The sequence below is a fragment of the Psammomys obesus genome, unplaced genomic scaffold, assembly GCF_907164565.1.
Source record: "Psammomys obesus unplaced genomic scaffold, mPsaObe1.curated_primary_1811, whole genome shotgun sequence".
In the NCBI taxonomy this organism is placed as follows: Eukaryota; Metazoa; Chordata; class Mammalia; order Rodentia; family Muridae; genus Psammomys; species Psammomys obesus.
Window position 1 is genome coordinate 2,222,631 of NW_026587759.1, and position 12,123 is coordinate 2,234,753.

The 12,123-nt window shown below is 39.8% G+C and overlaps 2 protein-coding genes across 7 annotated transcripts in view; one reads left to right on the forward strand and one right to left on the reverse strand.

Annotated features, from left to right (window-relative positions):
• The window catches only part of Slf1 (SMC5-SMC6 complex localization factor 1), a 76,111-nt gene extending 72,912 nt beyond the window's left edge, over positions 1-3,199 (reverse strand). For 2 of the 4 annotated variants that reach the window (XM_055604024.1, XM_055604023.1), the window contains exon 1: positions 3,060-3,199. The gene's annotated coding sequence lies outside the window, so the exon portion shown is untranslated. The remainder of the gene's footprint in view (positions 1-3,059) is intronic. The other 2 variants (XM_055604026.1, XM_055604025.1) reach the window with 2 other exon arrangements.
• A 66-nt stretch (positions 3,200-3,265) lies between these two features.
• Positions 3,266-12,123, forward strand: part of Kiaa0825 (KIAA0825 ortholog) — a 406,282-nt gene continuing 397,424 nt past the window's right edge. For all 3 annotated transcript variants that reach the window (XM_055604019.1, XM_055604021.1, XM_055604022.1), the window contains exon 1: positions 3,266-3,339. The gene's annotated coding sequence lies outside the window, so the exon portion shown is untranslated. The remainder of the gene's footprint in view (positions 3,340-12,123) is intronic.

Below are 12,123 nucleotides of genomic sequence, written 5' to 3' on the forward strand. Positions count from 1 at the left end.
TATATATATATATATATATATATATATATATATATATATATATATATGCATATACTCATATCTTAGTCCTCATATACTGGAGTTATACACTGCTCGTTCTGAATTGCAAGTGGAGTGTAGGTAATCCTGGCCCTTCAGGGCTTAGGAGAGAACATACCTTTGCTCTACCATCACTCTACTATTTGATTTAAAAGATGTTATAATAGTGCCAACAAGATGGTTCAGCAGATAAAGACCCTTAACCATCAAACCTAAAGACAAGAGTTTGATTCCAAGACCCACATGGAAGAACACATTTAAAAATGAACACACAAAAATGCGAAAAAAAAGTCCTATTACTTCCTGCTGTATCTTTCAATGATATGACACTAATTATTTAACAGAGGTCTGGAGGAATTAAGAGATGCCACTCAATGTTACAGTGTCTACCGTGCATGTGTAAGACCATCAAGTTCAATGTACAAGCAACACACAACAAAAGAAGAGAAACTGAAACAAAGCCCTTGAAGTCTCTAGTGATGAGATTAGACAAATGTTTTTATCTCTAGGAAAAGGAGCAGTCATTAATTCCTCCTGGAGAATTTGGCAACATAGAATTAACAAAAAGTGACTGTGGTGAAAGAGAAAAACTAGGAAACTGAAGAACAATGTAGAGATATTCCCATGTATCCAACACTATTCATGGTGCAGGATGGACTAAACCTTTGAATTTAGGATTAAAGGAGTCCTTAGGAACCAAACTATACAAAAATAGTGTTGTATATAAAATCACAAGTATAAGAATAATTAAAATGATTGATTTAGTTCTTATTAAGGACCTTGTGTGGTCTACATATAGATGAAAAAACAAGATAATAATAAGAATACTGGAAATGACACCCAATTTAAGTTAGATAAGGAAGGAGTATAACTTACTAGTACAGTATATACTTAGCAGGAGATAAGCCCTGAGCCAATCCCTAGTACCAAGACACAGAAAAATAAAAATCCACCTTAAGAACTGACATCTTTGTAAAAACAGTAAAACCAAGATTCAAAGACAAGCCTGCATCTGTAAAAAGGGACAGTGGTTTCTACAATGCCAATCAGGCTTAAATTTCAGATTTAATCTACTTCTCTTAAACAATTTTACAAGGCAATTTTACAAAGCAATCTCTTATCCACCAGTAATAGAACGATAACAGTGCCTGAAAAAGAATCTGCTACATGGGTAAGGAGACATTTAAAGCAACAAAATGCAAAGATTTAAGCAATTATTAAGCATTCTCAAAAATAACCAATATCTATAATATTCACACATTTCTAGGAATATTCTAAAGAGTACTATACTATTACTTTTTTTTTTTTGGTAGAACAGATTCTATTATTTTCCTCTCAAAACAGATTTGGAATCAATTATTGGAATTTTTCATACATATTTTATTATTAAAAATAACAATATATTCTTGATTTCGCTGGAATCAATTAAAAGGACAAGTGATGTTCCACTATAGTTTTTTGTTCTTTGGAACGGTTCTTCAGTTTCTTTTGGTTTTATTATTTCAACCTTATGGAGAATAATGAGAACTACCTTTATTCTTAACATGATTTTTAAACAGTGGCAAGATCTAATTAGTAAGGCTATACTATTGGTTTCCTAAAAGTCAAATGGCATCCACAGAAATTGTGAATGCATGGAATCGAATTTTTAAGTGCTCTAAATTTTGATTACGAAAAGGAATTACAACACACCGCTACTTCGCACATTAACACCATCTAAGCTTTCTGCTTTACAAAAATAAAAAAATTCTAAATTATACAACTGACCTTCACTTAAGTAAATGAAACATGAGAAAATCTGGATTTAGGAATCAGGTCTAATAGAAGTTTAGTTGCTAGCCATGCTTGGTGGCGCACGCCTTTGATCCCAGCGCTCAGAAGGCAGAGGTAGGCTTGTGAGTTCAAGGCCAGCCTGGTCTAAAAAGTGAGTCCAGTGCAGCCAAGGCTACACAGAGAAACCTTGTCTCGAAAAACCAAGTTTAGTTGCTCAGTAAAGATGATCTCATAATAAGATATATCCAAACATATGAGTATTCCAACATCATCATCCTAGCTCGTGAAAAGAAATTAACTTACAAATAGTCAAATTTCCTCTGACACAACTCTAACTATCAGCTATGTTCTGGCCGCCTAGAATAAACATTCAATTCACAGGAACAACTTGAAAACGTAAGAGCTGGGTTATGACAGAGTAACAGACAATAAAGTGCATAAGGTGTATCTGTTACGTGCATATACTGTGAATCCAGTTCATTTTCAATACCTCAACAGAACCCCACCCCCACCCCACCCCGTTTTTCCTCTGTAGAGGGAAGTCAGTTGTCACAAAAGAGGTTGGGGACTTTAAAATCAAGTTCCATCTACTACAGGTCCCAAATCCTGATCTGGAGTATTAAGGTAAATCAGTGTTTGTCGATTTAGCCAGACCCTGGAAGTGGAATACATTTATGCATAATCACTTAGTGTTGTCCCGGTGGTTGGGCAGCAGAACCCCCGGGGACACAGACCCTTCCTTTAGGAAAGGTGCTGGCGCGTTGCTCTTCAAAGCCTACAGTGGCCGCTGAGGTAAAAGCTCATTTTCCTCTCGGTGTGAAACCAATTCTAAAAGAGAAAGAACGTCTCGATTCTCCTCCTAATGGAAGGCAGGCCCTGGGAATCCCTGCCACCTCCGCGGAAGCTAAGGCTTGGAAGCAGCCAAGAGCTGGGAGGGGGTGAGGCAGCCTAGCCGGTTCTATGGAAACGAGAGACGCGGGCGGCCTAGCACCCGGGCCCGGGAGCAGGCAGCGGCCGAGAGCACGGTGCGGGCGGCGCCCGGCCGCTCCGCCTGGCGGGGCCGAGCGGGCCGACGTCCGAGGCCCCGGCCACCGGCGCGGGCGCCCGACCCGAGTTCACCATGAAGGAACCAAGGCCGCGGACGGCGCGAGCGCCAGGCGCCTCCGCGGCCCGGCGACGAGGGCCGGGATGTCCCAGGCGCGGCCTGGGCCGCGGAAAATGGCGTCTTCCGAGCTGAGGCGCTTTACCTTCCCGGCCGACCGAGCTTCTGGGCTGTTTTCTTCGGGCGGCGGCGCCGGGGGCGGCGGCAGAGGTGACGACCACTGCGGCAGCACTCAGGGTTCCACTAGGCTGGGTTCTAGGAAATAATTTCCCGCCGCGCGCTCGGCGTCCGCGGAAGCGGTTTACTACTTCCGGGTGGTTGTTAGTGACGCTCTCGAGCGGTCGCCAGGGCCGTCTGAGCTGGGGCCGCTCGGTTCTGACCAGCGCGTCTGGCCCTGGCGGGGTCCGCGCCGCCGATGGAGACTGGTAAGTGACTGTTCCCTCTTGTCTCCTCGGCTGTTGTTTCCGTCCAGCCAGCTACCGCCGCGTGTTTGTTGGGCCGAGAAGTGAGCAGGCAAGGACTGAACCCCTAAATCCCCAGTCCTGTCCCGTGGCTCCCAGCCCTCGGCTGGAGAAGGCCCTGGGACCCGGCTTACAGTCTCCACTCGCTTTTCTTATTTCCAACGTGGAAGTCGATCTTGGCACTGCTGTGCCAGTGATCCGGCAGTGTTTCTACGGTGTTTGTGCAGGGTTTGGTCACCCTGGTTTCCTAAAAGTTGCATTATGTTCCTTCTACTGAATACCGTTAGAACAGTTCGGGGATTCACTGGGAGGGCATGCAGGCAGCTAAAGAGGAAATCTACATCTATTCAGAATGGCGCGTTCCTGACTGATAATTAATTAGTTGAACTTTTCTCCTTCAGTTTTATTTAAGAACAGCCTCGGTTTTTGTTATTGCTATGCATTAATGAGATGGTATCCGACTTACAATTCTGTGCAGCAGCTTTAGAGACACGTTTTGAAAAACATTGAACCAGGTGTACTTTCGAAAAGGAATGTTTTGGCTATACCTGCAGAGTCTCCAGCTGTGAATAGTTCGGGAGAATTTTGGATGGAGGCCTGAGTCACCCAGAGGAGTTGTAAAGAGAAATTGATTTGTAACAAATGTCTCGTGTGAGGAAAGATGCTCATTTATTCAAAGACCCAAAGGGTGCCATAAATGAATCTTAGAGTGTTACTTTTTCTTGACTAATACAGTTTTTCCAGGTGAATTCACTGATCACATTTGTTTGTGATTCATTGACCACCTTTCCCTCATTTTTCCCTCCATCCCAAAAAGGTCTAGAGATTACCATAAAGAAAAATGCAATTTTGGAGCTAGAGAGATGGCAGAGTGATTAAGAGCATGTTTTTATACATAAAATACTTACATAAACAAATCATTTAAAAAGAAAAATGCCATACATTAAAGGACTTTAAAGCAGCATGCAAGTGACCTTTTGCTTTTGAGAGCAAAGCTACCATATTTCAGAAAGCATGCTGATGTTGATCTTTCTAACTTGGCTTATTCACTGAACTTTAAAAAATATTGTCATTTTATTGATTACTTATATTTTAAACAGTTATAAGTTCTTTCAGGAAGATTTTATATGATTTCCATATAGTCACACAGTGACTCATTGTTTGCGACTCATATTCATATAGCATTCATTTATGCTCACAAGTATCTACCTTCTGCCTAGCAGTTTATATTCACGATTTAATGCTTATAAAAGAAAAATCCTGTCTTTTTGCATACATTTTATATTGCGTCTTAGAGGATGTAACTTACATAAAATTGTCAAGACTGAGATTCCAGCCTACCTGACTCTGAAATTTGGCTCTTTTCCTGGCATAGTGGCATGTGCCTGTAATTTCAGTATTTGGAGAGTGAAAGCAGGAGGATGAGGAGTTCAAGGTCACTAGGTTAAATCTTAGACCCTAAACACCAATCTGAACTATATCTGACTCTGTCTCAAAAATAAATCAAAACAAAACAACCACAAAACAGGCTGGAGAGATGGTTGTGTTGGCTGGTTTATACAACTTTATTTGTGTTCTTATACCTCTACCTCCATTCCAATCCTTATTCTACACCAATCCCTTCTAACCCCCAATACTATGTCAGAGAGGGGAAAGGGAGTGCAAATCTCTATAGGATACTTCCTGCTGAGTAAGGACTTAAGAGTTCCTTGAGGCAAGTCCAATCCAGGTTGTCAGAATTTCCAGCAATCCAGCAATAGCAAAAGCAGCAGCAGGAAGAACTAGCAGCAGCAAAGACAGCAGCAGGGGGAGCAGCAGCCACCTTCTTTGGAGTGCCTCCGGTACTTCATCCTCTTACCTGTAACCTTTCTAGTTGCATCTTAGATCCTTCCATTTCCATTCACAACTTTTTCAATTGTCTTACCATTTTGTGCCAACTCTTGTTTAGCCAGAATGTAAAAGGAGGAAAAAAAGAAAATATAGAAAATCCTTTCTGGGAACAAAGTGGGAGAGACACAGTGGCAGCAACTACAATAAACTTTTTGTTGACATCCTGAAACAGAATATCCATTTCTTCATAGCTTACCACCTCTATGGTACTAGAAAACAGATTTTTCCATTACTTCAAGCCCTAAGTCTGGGTGCTGCTTGTAGGTGCTGTTTTTGCTCTATTATTCCAAGTCCCATGCTGTGTGCCACATGTTGGCGTATTTGTTTACACTGCTTTATTTGGGTTCTTAAACCTCTGCCTCCCTTCCAACCTTCATTCCACCTTAATGCCTTCCTTTCCCCCAACACTAGGTAGGAGAGGAAGAAGGTTAGAGCTGAAAGGAGGTATAGACCTCTGTAGGCTATTTCCTGCTGATTAGGGTAGAGTTCCTTGAGGCAAGTCAAGCTTGCTTGTCAGAATTTCCAGCAAACCAGCAATCCAGCAATCTAGCAATAGCAAACGGAGCAGGATGAACCAGCAGTATCGAAGGCAGAAACAAGGCAGCAATAGCTGCCATCTTCTTTGGAGTGTCCCCGTGCCCTCTGGAGGCTATGGCATTTATTCCCTTTTCAGTGTCCTCAGAATTTCCAGCAATCTAAAATTCTAAACACTCATGAAGCAAAGAGTCTGCTGTTGTGGACAGTTTGAAGCAACCCCATATCCCACATCTGGGATTAAATAAAAACATGTTTACATAACATAACTGGGGTTTTAAAGACACCAAAATTCTCACTACCTGGAAGAGTTCTTGTTCCTTTAGAACTCTGGTGTTTGCTTCTTAGCACCCACATGTGATGGCTCACAATGGCTCTATAACTCCAACTCCAAGTGATCCAATATCTTTTGGCTTTTGCTGGTACCTGCACATATGGCGCGCACACGCACACACACACTCTCTCTCTCTCTCTCACACACACATACACACACACATAAAAATAAATGTTTCAAAAAGAACACAGATCATAAATCATTTCTGTCTTAGGTATATTAAAAGAAGTATGTTAATCAATGTATACAAAGCAAACTTTGAAGATAAGATTTAAAGGCTAAACTCATTGTCATAGATAATGAATAATATATGAAAAATTATGAATAATATAAATTCTGATTGTTGGCCAGTTTTATTATTTTAACCTAAAGGTGAATAAATATCTGTATTTTATGTAAGTATAATACATTCAACAAAAGCATGTGCTTGCCTTCCAGTGCATTACAGAGCTCAGTAGCAATTGAATGACTCTTCTAGCTAACTCTAAAGGTAGTTATTAAAACACATTTGTATATATTTCCATATAACTGCCAACTATTTGTGGTTGGTTGCAGTTTCCTATGCAATGTAATCTTTAATCCTCACAGTATGAGGGGTATTATGCTTCTTTTATGGATGAAAAGCTGAGGCAAGATTAGACTTGTAAATTGTCCTGGTTCACATACAGTATTACTTACCAGACCTATGATTTGAACCAATGTATCTCCAAAGGCTCTACTCTTAACAAAATTACCATCCTGTCTCTAGTTAGATTTTACTCCTGGTGGTGTATATGTTTGCTAGCTACAGTGAATGATCAATCTGTAATAGCTATATTATTAAACCAAGTGCTCAAAACATTTGGGCAAAAGTGACTGTGGAAGTCCCTTTAAAGAAATCAGCTGAAGTTCCTGGCCCCCAGTCCTTGAATAAGGTATCTAAGTAAAACAACACATAGCAACAGGAAGAGATAACATTAGCAAAGTGGGTGCTCACAGCGTCTAGTGGAAACCAATTGAAGAAGTCAAGTCTAGAGTTTCTTGGAAAGCTTTCCAAGGATGAGCTTTCTAGGGCTGACCTTTTGGCTTCTTTTTTCCACTTTCCACTCAATTTATATCATGAAAGAAACAACAGTAACATATTTTTGAAATAATTTGCCTTCTAGCTGTTTTTTAAAGGCGCAGTGTTTTTATGCATGGGCCAAGAGGAATGTAGGTAACCCCACTTTTCTTTGAGCTCAAATGTAAGTTTATATACATTGTAGTGTATAAATGAAAAATTTTTATTTCTCTGGGGACAATATTTCTCATTATGAGAAACATTGGATTAGATAATTTTGTTTCCTTCTACCTGTAAAATACTCTGACCTCTGTTGACTCCTCAGTATTACTTGATAGCAGTTTTAGTGTACTAGAAAATCTTGGTCATGGGCTTGGCATATGCTGTCCCCATGCTTGGCTCCATGCTCATCCCCATGGAGCAACATGGAGTTATGCTTTAGTAAGGAGAAGTAAGATTCGAGTGTTTGTATTTTAATTACCAGCTCCCCCCCTTAAATCAGCTTCTACACAAGTAGTCAGGTAATCTTACTGAGCTTATGCTTCCATATATCAAAGGGATCCACAGAACTGCTGCAAAAATCATGAGTTGGTATATATAAAGGCTCACACAGTCAGCCTGACTCACAGTTGACATTAAATAAATATAGAATTTTATTCTCCCTCAATCTTGTATGGATTTAAGATTGACTGAGGTACTGGAAAGATAGCTCTTGCAGAGAACCTGGGCTTGGTTTCCAACACCCACACTGTGGCTCATGGCCATCTATAACACTTTCAGGAGGATTCCATATCCTCTTCTGAGCTCTGCAGGTACCAGCCACACATGTAATGCACATACTTGCAGGCAAAGCACCTCAAACATAAAACATTTTAAAGTGTTTAAAATATTTAAAAGAATATTGATGAAGATTATAAATTAGACAAGGATGAAGAACCTTTTTAAAGTATACTATGAAATAAAGTTTTATATACAAATAGTTATTATAGATGCCATTTCCAAACATTGCTGACTGAAAAGCATGACGATGGCATGCAGAGTAAGAAATGTTGCTTCCAGGAGCACAGATGAAAAAAAAAATTTTGCTGAAGAAAGATAAAGAGAAATGTGGCCTAGTGAAGATTTTGCAAGGGGCCCAAAGGAAAGAGTGGAGAAAAAAGGCAGTCGCTAAGTCGTTTGGATGCATAGGGTAGTGTTGCTAATAAGAGCTAAGGTAAAGATGGGGTTTAGGGTAGGCTGTCAACACCTCGGGTGTATGTTTGAAGGTGCTAGGCTTTCCACAGTGTGCATTCAGTTACGTGTGTGTGACCAGAGTCTGTGAGGGCTAAATTGGCACTTACTTTCTTTTGGTCTTTTTCCATCTCTCTTTGAAGGTTAATTTCTTACAGAAATAGTTGCATATATAAATAAGCCAAAAAGAAGGAAATGAGAACCTGCTCCTTAATCTCACTCAGAGGTTCCTACTTATCATGTCTTTCCACATATTTCAGATTTATGTGTGTGTGCTTTAAAAATAAAAATGTTTTAATGTTCTACAGTTTATCTAGTGACCTAGTTTTTTCCTTATTCCATGAATCTTTATATGTTAATAAATTTATTACTATAAGCTGAATTTTAGGGCGTCCATACTATTTAGTTTCAGGAATGTGTTACCACTTTTATAGAGAACGTCCTATTGCTAATTGATAGTACAATAAATGTTTTGAAGTATAAGAAAATGTTTTATAATAAAACATTTTGTCTTTTATATCATAAAGAGAAATGATGTACATCTCATGTGATAAATAGCATCAAATTATTACTAATTATATTTAAATTTTTAAATTTGGAAATTTAAAGGGATATGTTACTCTCTACTTTCCTCATACTTGCTTAATTGTATATAATTTGTGTATAATTAGATTTGACTATATTTAAACTTAAAAATCAGAAGATGTAAAGGGGAATATAATAGTAGTCTCCATATACTCATCTTGTCACCCTGAAAGTCAGCCCAGTAGTACCTGGTATGAATGGAAAAAGCACATCATATAGAAAATACAATTTTAACCGTTAGATGCACTGTTTTCTAAATGGATCATATTTTTGTAAGCAATGGGAAAAAGCCTTTCTTCAACGGTGCTATGTGATAAAGGGTGCATGGTTGAACAACAGTGTGAGCTTGCCTTCAGCCACTTCTTTCACCCTATTTGATCCATGTCTGTATAGGCACTTTGGCATACCTCATGAAGCAGCCTAGTTTCCTTTTCCATGGATATTCGGTATGGCTAATTTCTTTTGAATCATGCAGAGACATGAAGTAGGTTTTTGTCAAATCTGTGACGTCAGCTAAGCATCTTTTATCATATATGTGTTATGTGTGTGTGTTTTGTGTGTGTGTATACTTGCACATGTGTGTGTAGATTTTTAAGATCTTGAGTTATTGATAACCTTTCTGCTCTTTTAAAGAATATGTATCTAAAAAGAAAAAGGGTGAAGTTAAGCAAGACTGGAGCATGTGGAAAGCTTTCCTCCATACATACAAGTGGAACAGCCATATTGGCTTCCTAGAGTCTTTTTTATTTTATTTTATTTTTTATTTTTTTATTTTTTTACACTTTATTCACTTTGTATCCCCCCATAAGCCCCTCCCCCTCCCCTCCCGGTCCCACCCTCCCTCCCTCTTCTTCACGCATGCCCCTCCCCAAGTCCACTGGTAGGGGAGGTCCTTCTCTCCTTCCTTCTGATCTTAGTCTATCAGATCACATCAGGAGTGGCTGCATTGTTATCTTCTGTGGCCTGGTAAGGCTGCTCCCCCTTCAGGGGGAGGTGATCAAAGAGCAGGCCAATCAGATTGTGTCCGAGACCGTCCCTCTTCCCATTACTGTGTAACCCACTTAGACACTAAACTGCCATGGATTACATCTGTGCAGGGGTTCTAGGTTATCTCCATGCCTGGTACTTGGTTGGAGTATGGGACTCTGGGAAGACCCCTGTCTTCAAATTTTCTGGTACTGTTGCTCTCCTTGTGGGTTCCTGTCCTCTCCATAACCTACTATTCCCACTTCTTACATAAAATTCCATGCACTCTGCCCAACAGTTGGCCTTAAAGTCTCAGCATCTGCTCTGATAGTCTGCAGGGCAGAGTCTTTCAGAGGCCATCTGTGGTAGGTTCAGAGGTTGTCTCCTTCTTCTGATGTCCATCCTTTTTGCCTTTTGGGATAGGGATTGAGCGTTTTAGTCAGGGTCCTCTCTCTTGATTAGTTTCTTTAGATGTACAGATTTTAATAGGTTTATCCTATAACTCTATATGAGTGAATATATACCGTGTGTGTCTTTCTGCTTCTGGGACAGCTCACTCAGGATGATCCTTTCCAGGTCCCACCATTTACCTGCAAATTTCATGATTTCCTTATTTTTCATTGCAGAGTAATACTCCATTGTGTAGATGTACCATAATTTCTGCATCCATTCTTCAGTTGAAGGGCATCTGGGCTGTTTCCAGCTTCTGGCTATTAGAAATAAGGCTGCTACAAACATGGTTGAGGAAATGTCCTTATTGTGTACTTGAGCCTCTTTTGGATTTATGCCTAGGAGTGGTATGGCTGGGTCTTGAGGAAGTGCTATTTCTATTTGTTTGAGAAAGTGCCAAATTAATTTCCAGAGTGATTGTACAAGTTTACATTCCCACCAGCAGTGGAGGAGGGTTTCCCTTTCTCTACAACCTCTCCAACATGTGTTGTCACTTGAGTTTTTCATCTTGGAAATTCTGATGGGTGTAAGGTGAAATCTCAGGGTTGTTTTGATTTGCATTTCCCTGATGACTAAGGACGTTGAACATTTTTTTTAAGTGTTTCTCTACCATTCAATATTCCTCTACAGAGAATTCTGTTTAGCTCTGTTCCCCATTTTTAATTAGATTACTTGGTTTGCTGCTTTTCAGCTTCTTTAGTTCTTTATATATGCTGGATATTAGCCCTCTGTCAGATAAAGGGTTAGTGAAGATTCTTTCCCAATCTGTAGGCAGTCGTTTTGTTTTGATGACGGTGTCCTTTGCTTTACAGAAGCTTTTCAGTTTCATGAGGTCCCATTTATTGATTGTTGATCTTAGAGCCTGTGCTGTTTGTGTTCTGTTCAGGAAGTTGTCTCCTGTGCCAATGAGTTCTAGGGTATTCCCCACTTTTTTTTTCTAGCCAATTTAATGTGTCTGGTTTTATGTTGAGATCTTTGATCCACTCGGACTTCAGTTTTGTGCAGGGTGATAAGTATGGATCTATTTGCATTTTTCTACATGTAGACATCCAGTTGGACCAGCACCATTTGTTGAAGATGCTATCTTTTTTCCATTGTATGGTTTTGGCATCTTTGTCAAAGATCAGGTGTCCATAAGTCTATGGGTTTATTTCTGGGTCTTCTGTTCGGTTCCATTGATCCGCCATTCTGTTTCTGTGCCAGTACCATGCAGTTTTTATAACTGTTGCTCTATAGTACAGCTTGAGATCACGGATGGAGATACCTCCAGAAGATCTTTTATTGTAGAGGATTGTTTTAGCAATTCTGGGTTTCTTGTTATTCCATACGAAGTTGAGAATTTTTCTTTTCAGGTCTGTAAAGAATTGTGTTGGCAATTTGATGGGGATTGCATTAAATCTGTAGATTGCTTTTGGTAAGATGGCCATTTTTATTATGTTAATCCTGCCAAGCCATGAGCATGGGAGATCTTTCCATCTTCTCATATCTTCTTCTAATTTTTTCTTCAGAGACTTGAAATTTCTTTCATACAAGTCTTTGACTTGCTTGGTTAGGGTTACACCAAGGTACTTTATGTCATTTGTGGCTATTGTGAATGGTGTTGTTTCTCTAATTTCTTTCTCAGCCGTTTTGTCTTTTGTATACAGGAGGGCTACTGATTTTTTTGAGTTAATTTTGTATCCGGCCACTTTGCTGAAGGTGTTTATCAGCTGTAGGAGTT